The sequence below is a fragment of the Octodon degus genome, unplaced genomic scaffold, assembly GCF_000260255.1.
Source record: "Octodon degus isolate 3935 unplaced genomic scaffold, OctDeg1.0 scaffold00151, whole genome shotgun sequence".
Lineage (NCBI taxonomy): Eukaryota > Metazoa > Chordata > Mammalia > Rodentia > Octodontidae > Octodon > Octodon degus.
In genome coordinates, this window is record NW_004524727.1 from 3800981 (window position 1) to 3805508 (window position 4528).

A 4528-nucleotide genomic window follows, 5' to 3' on the forward strand; every position below is an offset into this window, starting at 1 on the left:
AAAGAAAAAGAAAAAAGAAAGAAAAGAAAGAAATCAACCATTAACAAATGCTGGTGTGGTTGTGGGGAAGCAAGGGATCCTCTTCTGTTGGTGAGAGTATAGACTGGTGCAACCACTGTGAAAATCATTGTGGAGATTCCTTAGAAAAGAAGTGCCATTTAACCTAGCTATTTACCTTCTGGGTATTTTCCCTGAAGAACTGAATACATCATACCACTGTGATATGTGTGCACCTATGTTTATTGGAGTGCAATTTGTCAACACTAAATTCTGGAAACAATCCAAATGCCCACCAACTGAGGAAGTTACAAAAAGATGTGATATTTATGTACAATGGTATACTACTCAGCTATAAAGACAGATAAACTCAAGACTTTCATAGGTAAATGGATAAAACTAGAGATTATGCTTGTAAGTGAATAAACCAGTTTCATGTGCATAAATATCATACTGTGTCCCTAGTGTAAAAATCAGAAAGAGTAAATAAAATCCAAAATGTACAATACATATTATGAAAAGGGAAGAAATGGAGCAAAAGGAAGAGAAAGTGGGATGGGGGAAAGGAGAAAAGAAGGAAGGGAAAAGAGAATACACACACACACACACACACACACACACACACATATATATATATATATATATATATTTGCTAGGATAAATATACTAATTTCTATTAGTTTATTAAAAGGAGCAGTTTGTATATACAGTTTGATTGAAATTTTATGCCCATATCTTGTAATCTTATCAACAACTTTGAAGATGATACAAAATACATTATCCATTGTTAATCTACGATCTTTTTTGAAATTCTTTATTATTATTTGTACTGTTCTTTTCTTGTAAAAATAAAAATATTTGAACTTTTTTTATGTATTTAGTACAGGGTCTACACAGTCTCACTATGTAGATCAAACTCTTAGTGATTCTTCTGTTTTTAGTCTTCCAAGTTCTGGGATTATAGGTACTTGACACCTCACCCAGTCTGTTTCAGCATGCCCTGGGGGCAGGGCTGGCATGGCATACTCATGGCTCGAACCCCTGGCCCTTGTGTCTGCCTAAACAGACACTTTAATCTGCTAGGCTATTTGGTTGGCCCAAATACTTGAACTCTTAATAAAAGAATATTAAACTTTCTCATATAAAAGAGAAGTATCATTATTGTATGGCTAATAGGATTAACTATTTTAATTCCCTTTTTAATAATATTCATAGTAGAAATGAGATTCCAATCTAGGTTTGCACTAATCAATGCTCATTCTTCTAAGAAACAGGTATACCTCACATAAGGATCTTATAACTTTTTATCAATTAAAGTAATATCACACGAAGGCTAGAGAGATAGCTCAGTGGAATAAGTGCTTGCCTGATAACCACCAAAAAAAAAAAAAAAAAAAGATAAAGCAGAACGAGGCGCAGGGACCGGTGCTCTTGGCCACTGCCACCGCCGCTGCTGCCACTCACGTGCCCCTTGCACGCACGTCGCACGCTCCTCAATCATGGTAATCCATGGCTTCCAGAGCAGCCACCAGAACTTCTCCCTCGGGTCCTGTCTGCCGACGGCGGCCGAGACCCACATCATGAAGTCAGCGGTGTGGAGAAGCTAGCGGATGAATCGCACATGCCATCTCTCCTAGAAATGATGTTTGGAGACAGTGTGTTGAGAATCCAGCAGGTTCTGGCTTTGGGATTGAGTTCAGCGCTACAGATGCATTCAAATGTGGAAACAACTACCAAGGAGTGCTTAAAGTAGCTTGTGCTGCAGAGTGGCAGGAAAGCAGGACGGAAGGTGAGCGCTCTAAAGGAGTTGTTAAACCATGTGATTGGACCTATACAATAGATTATAAAGGAACATTACCTGGAGACTCTCCTAAAATAAAGGTTATACCTACAACAGATCATATGGGCACAGAGAAATCAAAAACCAGAGAACAGATTAAATTTTTTGAAGAGGTTCTCCGTTTTGAGGATGAACTTCATGATCATGGAGTTTCAAGTCTGAATGTGAAAATAACAGTAATGCCTTCTAGTTTTTTTTTTTTTTCTGATGTTGTGGTTTTTCTTGAGAATTGATGGGGTGCTTATCAGAATGTACGCCACAAGGGTTTACCATGAGGTTGACAAGAACTATATGTTACGAGAATATACTTAAAGAGAGAGCAAAATTGCTAATTTAACGCACATTCCACCTTCCTTCTTCACAGAACCTAATGAAATATCACAGTATTTACCAATAAAGGACGAAGTTTGTGAGAAGCTAGTATTTCCAGAAAAAGGTGATCCTAACCCTGCAGACACAAGAAAGCATACTTGTGGAATCGAATGTGATTCAACTTAACACTCACTGCGGAATCTGACTGGACCCCTTGGCTATTTGTAAGGGAGCGTTTTCTATGATAAGAATTAGTTTCTTTGTGTGCAGATTTTCTGTAGCCTTCAAGGAAGAAAAAAAAAAAAAAAACATTGTTGCAGGCAGGTTCCACTTAACTACTGTCTGTATTGTGTATCTTCAAATTGATACTCCACATTTTATATTTTCTGGAGTTAAGTTTGTGCTTCTAAATGAACACAAAGTGGATCTGCAGCACTAGTGATGTGTGTGCAACTCATGGACAGCAAACAGAATCTGCGTCCATCATGAAATACTCTCTTACAGGAAAAAGTTTAATATAACCATTGAACCCCAATGCCCCGTGACTCGTGTAGGATTCCCAGTCTTGCATGTCGCTGCACAGGCTCTTCACTTTGGATGTTATGACACCTAGCACACTCCTGGAGAGTTGTGACTTATCACTAGGCAGATCTCATAGCTCAATGAGCTTCACCCACAAAATTTTTAAAATGTATTTACCTTCTAATTTAAGTTAGCTTTGAAATACAAATAAATGTTTAGATATACAACCAGAAAAACCTCGTGTTTTGGAGAATGCAAATCCTTGTGTGCACGGACACTTATGAGCATGAGTTACCCAGATGTGAGGGCTCTCTTCACGCTGGCCTGGGCAGCGGGCAGCACATAGTGTATACAGAAGGAAATTTCAAGTGCGCTTAATTACTTGGGGAGGACTCTTTATACATTTTATATTTTTTCTGCTATTCTGGATATTCTTTATAAAGTGGAAAATTATCTATGTACCAACTAAAAAATTATTGAAGTAGATTTTTAAAAATAATTTTTTAAAGAGTAGGAAAGAAAATGCTTTTATTTGGCTTGAAAAAATTTACATATATCCAAGTGATGGGAAAAACATTAAAAAAGAACATTTAATTGAAAGTATTAGTGAAACTGTTTAGGTATTGGCTGGAAGAGAAATTTTAATGAAAAAATACATTTGGATATTCATCCTTGATCAAACTTTGGTTTACTATTGTGAGCCAAATAGATAGGGTTGGGACCAGGGAGATGACTCGGCAGAATAAGCACTTCCCTGGCAAGCACAAGGGCCTGAGTTTCAATCCCTGGTTCAGCAAAAGGAAAAAAAAAAAAAAGAAAAAAAAGAAGAAGTCAGGGTCTATCTTACTAACTAAATTTGGTCACAAACAGTTTTTGTATTTGTCTGCCTTTTTCATTACCTTCAAGGTAGAAAATCAGGATTTATGGTTCAATGTGTATTATATGTACTTAATCTTTTTTTTTTTACAAATATGTGGGGGATATGCATACTACTCAGCTTTCTGTTTTATTTGCCATGCAGATTTAAACAGAATTCATGCAAATTATAAGAAATGAAAAGTTGTAAGAATGTTCATTGGTTGGAGTTGTTGGGCAATGTCATATTATGAGAGAGAATACATATTTTTTTAAAAATTTATTGATTCAGATTTCTTAACAACCTGAGTAGTCTTAGAGTACTTGATAATTCATTGTTAAAAATTGTGGAGAATTAAGAGTTGACTTTCTTTTCCTTTTTTAAAAGACGATGGGAGGTGGGTGGGATGAGTCTGCTTCTGAAAGTTCCATTAGTTTATTTTTGTGGGGACTACCAAGAACATGTGTATTTGCCCATTGATAAGTATGACATGTGTACCATTTTATATTTATTTGTTCCAGTTGTCTTTTTATGAAAGAAAAATTAAAAAATTACTGATCTGTAAAGAAAAAAAAACAGATAAAACCATAAGTACTTCTTTTTTCCCCTAAATTCTTCACTACCAATATTGGTGTTGGATAAACAGTATTTCAGGAAAAGAAATACATCATAATATACTAAAGCCTTCTGCTATTACAGTGATTTTGATCTTGGCTTAAATTTAGTTTGTATTCTGCACTTTGCTAAGATAAATATCGTTATGAAGGTGGTAGAAACTTTTCATAAAAACCCTATTTTCTCAGGTCATTTTCTTTGGGTAAGATGTCATTAGTTAGCATGCTCTACTAAAGGCATTTGTATGTATTAGATAGGTTTTATCACTGTGAAAAAATGTCTGGCACATAAAACTGAAAAGAAGAGAGGAGTATTTTGACTCATGGTGTCAGAGATTTCAGCTATAGCCAGTTCCAAGACTGAAACAGGACAGCAGAAGCACGGCC

At 36.0% G+C, this 4528-nt stretch overlaps 1 pseudogene; it reads left to right on the top strand.

The window, feature by feature from the left end:
• Positions 1 to 1412: 1412 nt before the first annotated feature.
• LOC101562794 lies at positions 1413 to 2335 on the top strand (annotated as a pseudogene).
• Positions 2336 to 4528: the final 2193 nt, after the last annotated feature.